Source organism: Setaria italica, chromosome V (assembly GCF_000263155.2).
Source record: "Setaria italica strain Yugu1 chromosome V, Setaria_italica_v2.0, whole genome shotgun sequence".
In the NCBI taxonomy this organism is placed as follows: domain Eukaryota; kingdom Viridiplantae; phylum Streptophyta; class Magnoliopsida; order Poales; family Poaceae; genus Setaria; species Setaria italica.
The window spans coordinates 18,065,581-18,081,398 of NC_028454.1; positions in this window are offsets into that span (position 1 = coordinate 18,065,581).

Genomic DNA, 15,818 nt, shown 5'->3' on the forward strand with positions numbered 1-15,818 from the left:
CGCGGCTCGTCGTCGGCTCGTCGTGGCTCGTCGGCGGCTCGTCGTGGCTCATCGGCGGCTCGTCCAAGTGCTGCAGGCGCAACACCTCCAAGGTATCCACACGTGCAGGGAGGAAGCGTCGAAAGCCGGACTACTAGATCCGTGAGTTGCAACAGGCGAGGGCGTGGGAGGCGCGGCAGATGTGTTTCGCCAAAAAGGTGTAAACCCTAGGGCGCCCCCACCCCTCTATTTATAGAGGTTCCTGACGGGCCTCTGAGTCCGAGGCCCATTAGTACTTCTAAACCTAATCCAACTCGGATCAGATCCGAATTGGGCTTCCAGCCCCTTAAGTGTGTGACCCTATGGGTTCGGATACGTATAGACATGGCCCGAGTACTCCTACTCGGCCCAATAGTCGGTAGCGGCCTCTAGCAAGACGTGCCAACTCCTATACGCATACGAAGATCATATCAGACGAACCATCACAACATAATATACATGCTATTCCCTTTGCCTCACGATATTTGGTCTGGCTTCAAGCCGACCGCTCTTTCTCGATCCTGTGATTCGGAATCCCTTTGTAGGTTAACTCTTAACCGTACGTAGCATGGCCATGCATTTTCGGATCCGATCACTCGAGGGGCCCAGAGATATCACTCTCAATCAGAGAGGGGCAAATCCCATCTTGATTGACCATGTCTCATAGCATGCTTCTTGACAAACCCGAAAGCTACCTTTATAACTACCCTGTTACGGCGTAGCGTTTGATAGCCCCTAAGTAGGTCGATCCACATCTAGAATACATGCGACAATCTCAGGTCTAAGGACAAAGCGTATATGTTGTTTAAAGAGAGAACTACTTCTCGTGCTGGGTCAGTCCTAGCACATGTCTCCACATGTGTCCACATTATTAGTTCAACATCTCCATGTCCATGACTTGTGAAACATAGTCATCAACTAATACATGTGCTAGTCTAATATTCATGTGTGTCCTCACATGAACTCCGACTAGGGACAACTTTAGAATAACCATACAAGTAAAGAGTTTCACATACAATTCACATAATTGCAAATCAATTCAAGTAGCCTTTAATGGATATTCAATGAACACAATATACAAATCATGGATACAAATGGAATATCATCATCTCTATGATTGCCTCTAGGGCATACCTCCAACATCCGGCACCCCCGCCTCCGCCCCCGTCGCAGCCCTCCGCCCAGCCCCGTCACCCTCAAATGCACGCCCGCCACTGCTCCTGCCTCCACCCTCCCGCAACCCTCCGCCACCCGCCCCCGCCTCGTCGGGCCCTTCAAGAAGGCGCTCGAGGGCTTCACCCACCTGCTTGTCGCCGTCCAAAAGTTCTCAAAGTGGATCGAGGCACGACCGGTTGCGCAGATCAAGTTCGAGCAGGCGGTACAATTCTTCACCGACATCATCCATCGCTTCGAAGTCCCGAACTCCATCATCACGGACAACGGCACGCAGTTCACCGGGAAGAAGTTCCTCAAGTTCTGCGACAACCACCACATCCGAGTGGACTGGTCAGCTGTAGCGCATCCCCTCATGCATGGACAGGTCGAGCGGGCCAACGGCATGATACTTCAGGGTCTCAAGCCGCGGATCTTCGACCGCCTCAACAAGTTCGGCGGCCGGTGGGTTGCGGAGCTCCCCGCAGTCCTATAGAGTCTGAGGACGACCCCCAGCAGGGCAACTGGCTTCACCTCGTTCTTCATGATCTACGGGTCTGAGGCAATCCTCCCCACCGACCTGGAGTATGGGTCGCCAAGGGTCAGGGCGTATGACGAACGAGGGAACCAAGCATCTCTCGAGGACGTGCAAGACCAGCTCGACGAAGTGCGCGACATGGCCTTGCTGCACTCGGCCAAGTACTAGCAAGCTTTGCGACGGTATCACAGTCGTAAGATACGGGGCCGAGCCTTCAATGTTGGCGACCTAGTGCTTTGCCTCGTCCAAGACAAAAGAGGTCGGCACAAGCTGACCCCTCCATGGGAAGGTCCTTTCATCGTCATGCAAGTACTGCGGCCGGGCACGTACAAGCTGGCGACCCCCGACGGGCAGGTCTTCACCAATGCTTGGAACATCGAGCAGCTAAGACGTTTCTACCCTTAGCTATTTTTTTCAAGTTTGTACATACACACTTTTGTTATCTTTTAGTTTGTGAAAAAGGAGCGGGTTTGAGTTGCCTTCGCTAGAGTTTGTCCCATGCTTAGGGATATTTGAGCCTGGCTCTGCCCTAGGGTCGCACATCACTTGGGGGCTACCAGGGGCTCCGACCCAAGACACTTGGCTTCTTCTCAAAACACCATTTCCCCAAACCGACCCTCTTCCTAAACATTTGGGTGTGAAAAGAAAAGAGTGCGCGAACGATGCTCGGACAAGACCGATTGGACCACAAGAAACCCACGCCCCAATAGCTACGGTGCCTTTGCTCATCGGCGCTTCCTGACGCAACCGACTCGCGCTCTGATCTTTCCAAACCCAAAAAACAGGAAGAGGATCGAAAACTTTTTCGAAAATTACACAAATAGAAAGTCCTCTGCGGCCATCGCAGAAGCAAGTTCAAAGTTAATTAACATATTTACACATTCTTGGGCATCTGGGCCCGATACAGCTAACTCGTCCCCGGGTCCTCCGGCGGGATGGGCTCATCCTCCAGGAGCTTCGCCAAGGCCTCCGCTGGATCGAGCACCGACGCGTCGATCTTGTCCAGCTCGGCCTCGGAGTAGCCGGAGGCATACCCCCCGCTCATCGCGGCGAAGTTGATGCCGGAGTAGTGGGAGCCGAAGACGCCAAAGGCTGGCCTCACGTCGACGTGGAGCGCCTCCCGAGCGATCTCACGAGCCCGCCGGTACGCCCCGAGGACACGAGCTGTCAGCGTGCTCGTCCCTTCCACTTGGACCACGCCAAGGTCCTCGCAGACGATGTGAACGGCGTCCCACAGGTTGGCGTGCTCGATGTGCTCCGCATCGGCGGCGTCCCTCAGACGGGCGAGGTCAGCCTCAAGACCTGCCCAGAAAAGCCTGCCAAGTCATAGACCAGCGCAACGCTGCACGTAAGAAGACAACGAAAGCCTTACCCTCAGATTGAGCCTTCAGCAGACACTCCCGGTCGAGCCCTTGGGACACAGCGGTCTGAAGCCCCTGCATCTGTGAGTGGAGGTGACTGACCTCTGCCCCCAAGGTCGGCTGCCATCCTCTCAGCCTCAATCTTCCGACCTGCCTCGAGGTCGTGCTCCTACCGAGCCGCGTGCCGCTCGTGCCGGATACGCTCAACGGTTTTCTGAAGGGCCTCATGCTCCTTCCTCAACCGTGCAAGATCCTCGGCATCATGGCGGGCCTCCTCGGCAACAGCCTGGAACTCCTCGGCATCAAGCCGGGCCTTCTTGATGACGGCCCTGAACTTGTCCTCTGCCCATCGTGCGCCTTCCCACGCCTCCTGCTTGTGCACTCGCAGGTCGGCAACATTTTGCTGGGCGGCGGCGAGCTGCCCGGTAAGCTCCTCGATCCACCGCGTCTTTGCGGCAAAGCGCTCCCAGACCCCCCGCTCACTCCGGAGGAACTCGGACTTCCCCCGGCTGCATTCCTAGAGGGCCTGCAAGATGATTTACACTCAGGAACCGTCGGGAGAAAAGAGGGACGGAGAAATGAGAGAGAAATAACCACCAAGAGAACACCGCACCTGACCGCCGGGAACAACAACGCCATCCAGCTTCCCCATCGCGAAAGATAGGGCAGCATGGACGTGTTCATGTCCACCCTGCACCTCCTGCCACCTTTTTCGCTCCCCGACATTGTCTAGCATGAAGCGGGGCCTCAAGGGACATCCAGTGCACGGTCGGCCCTCCCCACGCATTAGGGTCGTGACCAAGCTGGACGAGGGCATGGGAGGACTCTCTGGCCTGCCCCGACATCGCCGTTCCTCGTTGTCGCTGCCAAGGCGGGCGCCACCTTCTCCGCCGGCGCTGCCGTCCTCGTCGTCGCCGCCGAGGCGGGCGCCACCTTCTCCGCCGGCGTCACTGTCCTTGTCGTCATCGCCGAGGCGGGCGCCACCTTCTCTGCTGCCATCGCCATCCTCGACATTGCCGCCAAGGCGGGCGCCACCGTCTCCGCCGCCACCACTGAGGCAGGCGCCACTGTCCCCATTGTCGCCACCGAGGTAGGCGTCACCGTCTCTGCCTCCGCTGCCGTCCCCGTCGTCGCCGCCGGCGTAGGCGCCACCAACTCTACCACCGCCGCCGTCTCCACCACTGTCGCCGCCGCCCCCGCGGATGGGGCCTCGAACCCTGATGCCTCCCCCACCAGCTCCTCCGCCTCGTCGTCAAGGTTTATCACCTTGCCGGGCGGAGGAACCCTAGGGGTAGCGTCCTTTCCCTCAGGGTTGGCTGCGGAGGCAGAAGGTGGCACAGGGGTCGGCCCCTGCACCATGCCCAACTGCGGTACCCTTTCTCCAGCCGCCACCGCAGGAGGCACCGCGGCCTCTCCAACGACACCACTGCTCATTCCCGACGGGGCCACGGCTGGCCCCGTGGAGGCGGTCGACACCCGGAGCGCCTTCTCCAGCGCCAGCGGCGGGACGAAGTCTCGGGGAGCAGCGCTGCAAGACGACGACAACTTCATCAAAGGCTTCTCGATGCCAGGAAAGGAATAAGGTATGTGAGAACTTTCCACTTACCTCGCCATGGCATGAGGGTGACGAGCGCGCTTCGGCTCCGAGCTCGACGCTGACCCCGGGACATCCGACAGCGGCCGCTTGCCGCTACTCCTCTGCTCGCGCGATGCAGGCAGAGGGTCAGGGGTCGGCTCCGTCGATCCCTGAGGCAAGCCCCGCGTCAACCCCTGGGGCGCGGCCACCGAGCCCCACGGAGCCGGGCCCTGGGCGGGCGGTCCGCTCGACCTGCCCCACGTGGCCGATTGAGGGGGCTGGTCCCTGATGACAAGCACACCCGGCGCGGGGGCCAGGACATACTCCTCCTCCTCCTCCTTGGTCTTGTCTTCCTCCTCATCCTCACGTCATCGTCGTCCGACACGACTATGTCCCTCTGCCACCATTGGAACTCTTTCATGGCCCTTTTCCTCTTCCTCGCTGTGTCTTTGTCCTTCCTCCTCTTCTGCTTTTCGGCGAGGAGGCGGTTCTGCCGCCGCCGTTCTGCGTCCTCTGGCACCGGTGGGCACGAGGCTACGATCTGGGTCAGATTGCCCTATAGATACAAAGACTACGCATCAGGATGATAGACCAGGAAATGAAGGAAAGTTGAACGAGAGTAAGAAATTCTCACCAGCGGGACAAAGTCCTCGTCCGGGTGCATCGGAGGGTGACCGGGCACCGGGTAGATGACGTCCCTGTCATCCAGCGCCTCCCGGACGCACTGCTCGATCTCAGCGTCGGCAAGCACACCCGTCGCAAGGATGGTGCCCTCGGTCGGCATGCTGGGAACCATGTTGTCAAGCGAGTGGGCCCGGAGCATTAGCGGCGCCACCATCCGAGTGTGGTACACCCCGATAACTCCGGCCCCCGGTCATGCCCTTCTCTTTCAGGCGGTCGATGGCCTGAAGAAGAACGGGGATATACTTCTTCTCCTTCTCGACCGGACCATAAGACTAGTGGTCCGGCGTCGCCGTAATGACACGGTCAGTGAACTTCGGCAAAGGGGACTCGGGGTAGTTCTTCACATAGAACCACTGCTGGTGCCACCCCTTGTGGGATGCCGCAGTCTTCATCGCCATGTACTCCTTGACGCGGTTCTGGAGGAGGTGGATGCCAGCGCACCCCATTGGCACCGGAACAGCCCGCACCTGGATCCCCTTCTTCTCGACCTTCCGATACAGGCTTTCCATGAAGAAGTACTTCTAGAGCGAGAAGTTGGGCTCGATTCCCAAGTACCCCTCGCACAGCGCGACGAATGCTACGATGTGCTGGATCCCGTTGGGGTTGAGGTGCTGCAGCTCAAGCCCGTAGTGGTGCAGCAGCCCGCGGAAGAAGAGGCTCGACGGAGTCGCGAACCCTTTCTCATGGAAGTGCGCGAATGAGATGATGTAGCCATCATCCAGCTGCGGCGCATCTTCCCTCCTGGGGAACCGCCACTCGTCCTTGGCGGTCCTCTCGCAAAGGAGGCCCTTCTTCATGAGGCCGTTGGCGTGCGAGGTGCTGAAGTTCGAGCGCATCCAGGACTCCATCGCTGAGGAGATGGAAGGCGCGACGGCGGGGGATGGAGAAAGCTGCTGCGCTGGGGCGAGGGGAGGCGAAAAGTGCACAAGAAAGCAAGGAAGGCTAGAGGACAAGTGCGGGCAGAACCAGCAAGGCGGACTCCCTCATCTTATAGGGGGGCACGTGGGAAGCGAAAGGGGCAATCCAATCGCAGTTATTGGGATGCCAGGTACGCTAATCACCCTGCATTTTTTGGGAAACCGCACGCACGATCTGCTGCAGGGAACGTCTCTCACTCCCTTGTTTCGCGGGCCCAGTACTCTCTGCCACTTCGCCTTCCAGAGAGCGCACGCGTGTGACCTCCCCCACGTCCCGCCCGGGGCCCACCAACAGGTAAAAAAGGGATACGGAGCTGAAAACGCTCCTACGGCCCATTACGCTCCAGGGGTTCGAAGGCTGGCCCACTATGGGTTCGACAGTCGCCCCAGGATTCCCCCGAGCAAGGGGGTGAGAAGGGACGGGTCCGCTAGCGGCCAACACCCAGGTGAGCGAAAGCTAAGGGCGTCCCGACCTCATGTTTGAGTCCGGACTAGCATCAAAGTTCATGGTTTTTCCCTGAAGAAAGGCAACGAGCCCCCAGATCCAGTCGAACGGACTCGGGAACTATATGAACTGGCCAGCCGGAACCTGGGGAATGCCACCAGCTTGGCCCGAGCCGGACCCCCCCGAACGGGGATTGGGATTCCACTCGAACTGACCCATTCGCAGCTAAATGAGCACCACGGTTCATCCAACGAGGATAGCGTGGCACGGCTCACCCCCTCCGTCCCAGCAAATGGACACTTGAGGTAGCGATCAAAAGTCGATCTAGCCTCTCGATTGGTCTCCTACAACGTGCGGGGGCTCAGGGGCTGGCATCGTATCCAATGACCACGGGTGTGGTCGCAATTCGGAGTCTTGGATCAGGAGTGGTCGGCGAAACGATAGGGAATCCTCCCGCGCCTAGCCATCCTCAGAACACCCTACCTAACCAAACTACCCAGCCAAGCAGAACGAGCGGAACTTTTTCTCCCTGATCAAATGCAGGTTGCAGGACAAACAAGGATCCCCAATGAACGACGAATGCAGCCTCTGGAGGAGCATCTTTTGCTCCACCAAAGGCTCGAGGGCTACTGTTGGGGGAAAATATTAACGACCTTCTTATGATCGTTAAACAACGGTCATAGGGGCCCGGGCCCACCTGCGGCGACAGTGACCTCCGCTGACTCGGCATGGACAGGGAGTATTCCACTTCGCCTTGCCCGACCCATGGTCCCAGGGTCAGATACGCCTGACCCCTCGTTGCAAGGCTCCACCTCGCCCGACCCACGGTCCTAGGGTCCGATACGCCCGACCCCTCGCCGCAAGGCTCCGCCTCGTTCGACCCACGATCCTAGGGTCCGATACGCCCGCCCCCTCGCCACAAGGCTCCACCTCACCCGACCCCGGGCGCAGGGGGTCGGACGCATCCGGGCCCACAAGACAGGGCTTCGCCTCGCTTGAGGGCGGGCACAGATTAGCAGACATGAGCGCAGGTCTCATGGGCCCCCACCAACCTCACCATAAATGCGATACGGCTCTAGCGCGCAGAAAGGCGCCCGCGCTCCTTGACATGACCCGCCATAGTATTCGGGCGGTACACTGTAGCCACAACCGCACAGGCTACAGCGGCACCGTCCTAATCCGCTGCCTCCCCTGCTCGTAGTAGGGCATTCATTACCCACACCCCTAGCACAGGAGGGAGCGCCGCCCGGTTTTGCGCTCGGTCCGGCGGCAGAGACATGTTGGCCGCGCCGCCCGATCAGCTCGCGGGGCTACAGAGGTCAGCCGTTCTCCACGACACGCATAGCTGCGGTAGCCGGACATCATCATCACCATGCATGGCTATAGCGGTCGGACACCACACACATCTCGCACGCTCGGCCACGATGGTCAACCGGAGGGTCGCTGACAGGGCCCAACGACAGCCACCCCCCTCCGGCGGTCATGCTGATGGGAGACAAAGATCGAAAGGGAAGGCGGTGACCCCGGGGACTCGGTCCTTCCCCTTGTGCTTTACTCTACTTTACTTGCTTATCTATTTTACTTCTCTTAGCTCCTGGCTCAACTGTAACTCCCGTCTCTTCCATCTGCTATAAAAGGAAGACTGGGGGAACCGAGCAGAGGAAGAGTCTCAAGCCAACAGAACTCACACCCTCTCCTCATGAGCATTAGTGCACACCCGCAGAGACTTGGGACTAGCTTCCCTCTCTCACCCGTTTGTAACCCCTACTACAGATCTGCACGAGTAACACGAGCTGCCTCCCACACTAGACGTAGGGCTATTCCTGCCCGAACCAGTCTAAATCTCGTGTCGTCTCATGCAACCATACGGGCCTTACACGCATAGAAACAAATTCACTTGCCGTAGTCTTGACTCGTAATTCTTGACAACGACACCATGTATGAACTCACATACATAGTATCCTTATAAATTATTCCCCAAATTCTGTCTCAAACACTATATACATGGTAAAAAAAGTTATGAAATATCTGTTGTATTCAAGGAAGTGTCATGAGACATGGAAATTCAACACATACCGGGAATTCAAGCTTGAAATCAAGTTCCTCCTTGAATTCAGCTGCATGATGTAGACAGAAGCGAGCCCATACTTTGTTCAGCATGTCTATGAGGCTCTTGTATTAATATCTTAGTTTCCTCAAAGAATCCAAGACATAGACCATGCTTCGATCAACCGCGATAATAAGGAGTAGCTAGTGGATGCTATACATATATGCATAGCCAAAGCTAGTTAGTCTTATGTTTAACTACTAGTTCGAAAAAAAAGAGATGGGAAACATGCTCAAGTTGTATGTTAGAAGTATGTACTTCTTGTAATGTTGGTTGTTGAGGAACTTATATGTATTCTTCAAGGTCCGATTTGGTCTATCTCTTAGAGTTGACTCGTTTATAATATTTAGGTCCATGAAGCCTATATTATAGTATCCTCTCCTCCGACAAGTTTGAATCTCCATGTTGGATGATACAAAATCAAATAGGAGTTGAGACATCGCACAGTGACTAGAGTAGGGATTTTGAAGTTAGAGCAAATTAAAGACTTACAGAACCCAGGAACTGATGAGTGACTTGTCAAGTGCGTCTTGATTGTAAAGGTAAAAGAGTTCCTCCAACGGCACATTTATAATGTCTTCCCCACAAAAATAATGTTGATCTCCAATCTAAACTTCGAGCATGATTAAACCATTGGCTGAAGCCTCCATGTACTATTGGTGTAATTTGTACATCTTCGTTGGAAGACGGTCCACCAAATGCGACCACACAAGGGGTTTCCCAAACTCATATTTCCATTTAGCAGCCCCAGGGTGATTTGGGACGTGATCCTCCCGTCGAAGTTAAGCTGGGGTGAGATTTGTATCTTTGACGAATTGAAGCAGGTTCTGATCAAACTCTAAAAGCACCTGGAGTGGGGCAATCAATTGGTTGGATTGGGTTCCGAGTTGTGGAATACTTGACCCACTTTTCTTCTTCTTCTGAGAAGCCTTTGTTATTTGTTGGTCGAAGTCAGATAGCAGTGGTTTCTTTACTTTTTTCTTCATGCTTCTAATGAAAGCCCAAAGTTTAACCTTAACAAGTGGTGGATCTTTCTTCATGGGAGGCTTTGGTGTGAAGTGAGCTTTAGCCTCAGCATCCACTACTGTGTGGAGTTTCGCATCAGACATATCACAAGGTTTCTTGGGCTCTGGTTGCTTCTACTTCTACTTATTCTACTTCTTCGTAGCTGTAGTAGGTGGAACTGAAGGCATCTTTCACCGTGTAGCCTTGCTCATAGCAGGGGGAGGTGGACTCATGATAGGAGCCCTATCAGCTGGTGGACTCATGCTAGGATCCTTGTCTGGTAGTGGAGAGGGTGCCTTGGCAGATGGCGTAGGTTATCTTACCATTGAGCCTTGAGGAGATGATCCCAAGGTCGGGGGATTCGGCTGCATAATCCTTATGTAGCGCTTGGGCCATAGAATCCAACCATGGATGGCTTCTCCTAGATTTTTTTCCCTGTCACCTCCAGGGATCTCCAGTTCCAGGTCATCCCAACTGTCGACCACTCAGTCCACCCCAACTGTGGCATAACTGCAAGCTGGAATCTCATATGAATTGTTTGGCCTTGTGTTGGTTGTTTAGCCACACCATCTCCCAGTGATATCGTCCATGGGGTGGCATTGGTTGTACTCAAATATGTCAGAAGATCCTCCAGCTGGGGCTTTCGTGGAAGCGACGCTGAGAGGGGCTTATGTCGACATTAGCCCCTGATGCTACAGCTGCTTGTTCACTGGCTTGTTTGCTAAGAGCTAGAGCCACATGCCAGTCAATTGTTTCCTCCATTCTTGCCTCTGTCAAAGCTACGTGTTCTTGCAAATCTTGCAACTGTTGTGCGTGTTCAGCCTTACTTCTTTTGTGACTTCTGTATGAATCAATGTGCTTATGAAAGGCAAACTTTCATGGAATTACTCCTTTGCCTAGGGAACATCTAGGGTGTTCTGGATTACCTAGTGCCATAGTTAGCTCATCCTTTTCTTGATCAGGTACGAATGATCCTTCGGCCATTGCCTTTATTAACTCATCAAGCCTCGTAGCTCCTCCTCTTAATTCTTGGCCAAACACAAATGATTCATCTACGGGATTGAGCGTGCCACCATGAGCATAATACCAATTCTTTGCTCGCTCTAGCTATTCGAGAGTCTGCGGTACTATTCCCCTAGCAATTATGTCATCTTCCATTATCTACCATTTCATGATCCCCTTCTTGTAACCTCCTGGTCCAAGACGATGAAAGTATTTCTTCTTCTGAGCATTGTCGGTGTTGGTTTTAGTTGCCTTAACGCTCGTTTGTGACTGCTTGAACTGCACAAATGAATCCCAGTGATCTCTTAACTTCGGATGTTTCGTGAAATTTGGTGTAAGCCCCTTCTTTATGTAGTCTTTGTTTAGTTTTTGATTGTACGTCTGAAAAGCAATTGCACCCTTCTTGAAGCTCCAATCTTTCACTTTTGCTTTATCTACACCTTCCAACGTGAAATTTTCTTTTATCTGATCCCATATCATTTCCTTCTCTCACTCAGGGACCACATTTATGGGGACCATGCTTGCGGAAGCAATGTTATCATCGATTTCAGGGCTTTTCTAATTTTGAAAGCTTATTGGCATGTTATATCTAACAAGAAACCCAATTTGATTCACCAATTTGGTCTTATCATTGTCTGGAGCAATTGGTTCACTATCTCCATCAATTTCCGTGATGATGATATGGCCCTGTAACTTCTTCTTCTTGCCTCATTTCCATTTAGGCCTGCTGCTCGATCTAGATGGCTAAAAAATGAAAAAACTATTAATTCCCAAGAATCTTGATAAGTAGAGAATTCATATCATGATTACATATAATAATTGTTATACCTCGCCTCGTTGCCCATCATTGCCTTCCTCGGCAATTGGTTGCTCCTCATTGCCATCACTAAACATGTGAGGTAGATTGTAATATTCCAAAATTTGAAATATTAATTTGAGTGAAATTTTCAAAAATTTAAAACTTTGTTTGAATTGTGTGCTTATTTGAAAAATAAAAATAAAATGCTAGTATTTAAATCCCAATCTTAAATTCAAACTTGTGTGCATTGAATTTGGATCTTCATGGATTTTATTTGGATCTCAAATATGAGTGTGTTTGAACTTTGAATGAAATACAAATAAAAATAGAAAACAAACTAACGTAAACTAACTTACCAGGCCAACCACAACCCACCAGCTTGGTCTGCAAACACCTTCCCACACCTGCATGCGGCCAAGCTGCAAAGCGGCTCAGCTGCTAGCCGACCTAGCCATCCCAACTGGCCTGCCCGAACGCCGCTGCACCCCCTCTCTTCTTTCTCTCACCACCAGGGAGACCCCACCAAATAGCTAGCACTATGCCGCTTTCTTCCTCCTCCGCAACACACACTCGGTGCGTGAGCGCTCGCCGGCCATGCTAGAGCACACTACTGCACCAGCGCACCTAAAACCCTAGCGCGGAGCCGTTCGATGGCCGCCACGCCATGCCGGGCACGCTCACCAAGAATCAGTGGCGCACGGCAATGGCCGCAGGCTATAAATAGACCTGCCTAGCGCCCTCGTCTGCTCATCCCAAGCTTGGTGCTTCTCCCCATCACCGCCGCTAGAGAGGGAAGGAAGGAAAGCAGAGAGGAGGAGAAGGGAGAAGGGGGAAGAGGATAAGGGGAAGGAGGAGAAGGGAAGGAGGAGAGCAGAGGAGGAGGAGACCGTCACCGAGGAACTGGAGTAGCCGCCGTCGCCGTCACCGAGGAGCCGGAGCTACTGGTGCCGCCGTCATCGCCGAGAAGCCGAAGTAGAGGAGCCTTAGTGAGCCTCATCGCCACCATCTTAACCTTGTCTGCCTGGCCATCGTGCTGCTACTCTAGCTGTTGTCCGGCCTTCAAGCCGCTGTGGTTGCCGCCGCCACCGCTGTCTGGTGTCGTCGTGCCGTGCCGCGACCTTAGAATTCCTGGATGCCTCGCGCATAGCCTACCGTGCTGTGGTTGGAGTTATCCCCATGACTGCATCGCGCCAACACTCGCAGCCTCGCCTGCTGCCTCGCGTCGCAACCCCACTGCTTGCCACTGCATCGTGCCGACTCATGTCGCCGTTTTCCTGCCGCGCGCCGGATCGCGACGCATCGCGCCGTGTCACGGCGTCGTGTGCGCCGTCACCGCGTGCCCGGCGCCGCGACATTGCGTGCACCGCCGCTCCGTTGCCGCCCGTCACCGCGCACCGCACGCGGGCCACACGCTCGTGGTGCACGGGATCTGGCCGGTACACCAGATCCCGGGGCTGATCCGAGCGGCCACATGTGTGCCAAGTGGGTGCCACATGGTAGAGCCGCGACGGATAGGGAAGCCACGTGGAGCCACGTGGCATGGGCTAGGCCTACTCGTGGGGCCCATGGGCTGACCAGTGGGACCGAGTTGACCGCTGACCCACCATGAACGCTGACCAGTCAGCGTTGACCAGGTCAACGCTGACTTCAGTAGCCATGTGGCGCACTCCCGTGCTACTGCATGGCACAACCAAGAGCTGACACGTGCCACCTTAATAAAATGTTTTTCGAAATTAATTAAATAATTAAATAAATCCATTAACCTTTAAAAATTCATAATTAATTCATTGTAACTTCGAAAAATATGCAACCAGTTTCATTAAATTCGTAAAATCGAGCCCATGCTGTTTGTAGCTAGTTTGATGTTATTTGGATCTTCTAAATTTGTCTTTCTTGGAGTTTTTGACTAGATGTAATGCCGTTTAATTTACTTTATGCTGTATCTCATTCTGTTTAGACCCGAGCTACGTCCTAGAAGACCCTAAACACCACTACGCCGAGGAAGATCCAAACGACTATGGACAAGGTGTCATGTCACTCCCAAACATATAGATCCTATGCATGCTTAGTTGCTAGCACTTTATTTATGATGCTCTTGATGATGGATTGCATAGCCAATATTTTTAGCCATGCCTTGATAATTATTTATCGTATTTTCCTTGTTACCTATTTGTGGATTAGCTACAGACCCCTAGCTAGTACACCCCACTTATATACATATACATGCTTTTGAGATGGGCATATGCCATGGTTTTGGTGGTAGGGTTCCTCGAACACTCTCATGTGTGTTTTGGGTGAGTGTGACTCCTTGATGTGTTTTGACGGGAGCGAGCTGTGGTTGGTACTGAGGATTGCCTTGCCAGGAGAGAGTATTCTGGACTCTCTCCATACCTTGTACCTATGGTGGGTACCTTGTTTGTTATAGATGGGCAAGTGGCATACTTGTACATTGCAGGTGCTTCGGCACATACTTGTGGAGTAGAGTGCTCGCTCTCAGCCCCTTAAGGACCAAGTTAGTTTACCACCAGTCACAACATCTTTTTTGTACATACAACTCGCTTAGGTTATGGGTGGGGTTCAATTGAAGACTATTGGTGGACAGTGCTCAGCCTGTAGGTGGATTGGAGGATCAGTGTAAGGAGTTCAAGGCGTTGGCATGCTCTGACCAGACTACACCCCGGTGTGGGTAGGTTTCACAGTTTTGAGGTCCTCACTAGTGATGACGTTCCCTGCAGCTGAGGACGGTTCCAGACTCGAGGAAACAGGAGAGAGCTATCCACCTACTAGGGCTCTAGCTGTTAGGTGTTGTTTGGACGGATCGCTACCGTTCAGGCTCCATCCGTGGGCGTGAAGTTGTACAACCTCTACGGAGTGTATAAAGCTATAGCTATAGTTCGTGTCCACTGGTTATAGATAGTGTTGTTGACTACCACTACTTCTAACTAGACTTTGCTTAGTCTTCTACCTCCCATTTTTTAGATAGGCTAGCGTTTGCCATTGAGATGTGAGGGGATAGAGATCTCACATCTGTTAGTGTGTTTGGGTGCTGGATCCTTGGGTGAAGGATCCGGTGACTTGTGGTGACTTCCTTGCTTGAGGTGTTGACCTTGGAGATGGTGTTGCTTTGCTGCTTCCTTGATTGCTGCTTCTACTGCTGCATAAACCTCTACAGCTATACATAGGTTTACTCATGCATATAGTATAATTCCCCCGTTTCCTTAGCTTGCTACTTTTAGGAGTTGACATGGCCTACCTGCTTCTCAGGTAGATGGTGGCTTTTCAGGATCAGAGACCGACTATGACTTTGACAATGACGGATGGGAAGTGTTAGGGGGAAATATTAACGACCTCCTAACGCCCCTTTAGACAACAATCATGAAGGCCCAGGCCCACCAGCGGTAATAACGATCGCTGCTGACCCGACATAGGCAGGGAGCATCCCACTCCATCTCGCCCGACCTAGGGCCCTAGGGTCGGACACTTCCGACCCCTTGATGGCAAAACTTCACCTCGCGCCGACCCGTGGTCCTAGGGTCGGGAGCGCCCGACCTCACCGTGAGACTCCGCCTTGCCCGACCCGCGGTCCCAGGGTCGGGAGCTCCTGACCCCTCGCCACAAGACTCCGCCTCGGCCGACCCCGGGCGTAGGGGGTCGGACTCATCCAGGACCACAAGATAAGTATCCGCCTTGGGCGCAGATCGGCAGATGAGGGCGTGGATCTCGTGGGCCCCCCACTGATCTCGCCATAAATGCACCGCAGCTCTAGCGCGTAGAAAGGCGCCCGCGCCCCTCGACGTGACCCGTAACAAGTACCCGAGCGGAACACTGTAGCCACGACCGCATAGGCTACAGTGGCCGCGGCTCCCCCTAATTCGTCATAAGGCACTCATGGCATGCGCCGCCCGGCACAGGAGGGAGCTCCGCCTATTCTCGCGCCCCGCGTATTCGGCGATAGAGACGCGATGTCTGTGTCCCACGGGCCATAAGTAGGACAACAGGGTCAGCCGTCTCCCCCCAACGTGTACAGTTGCCTCAACCGAACACCATCATCATGCTTGGCGGCAGCGGTCACCAGGAAGATCGTCGACAGGATCCAAAGACAGCCGCCCTCCTCCGGTGGACGCGCTGACAGGAGCTGAAGGCCGGAGCAGGAGGCGGCGACCCGAGGACTTGGTCCTTCTCCCCTTGTATTTTACTTCACTTAGCTGATCTCT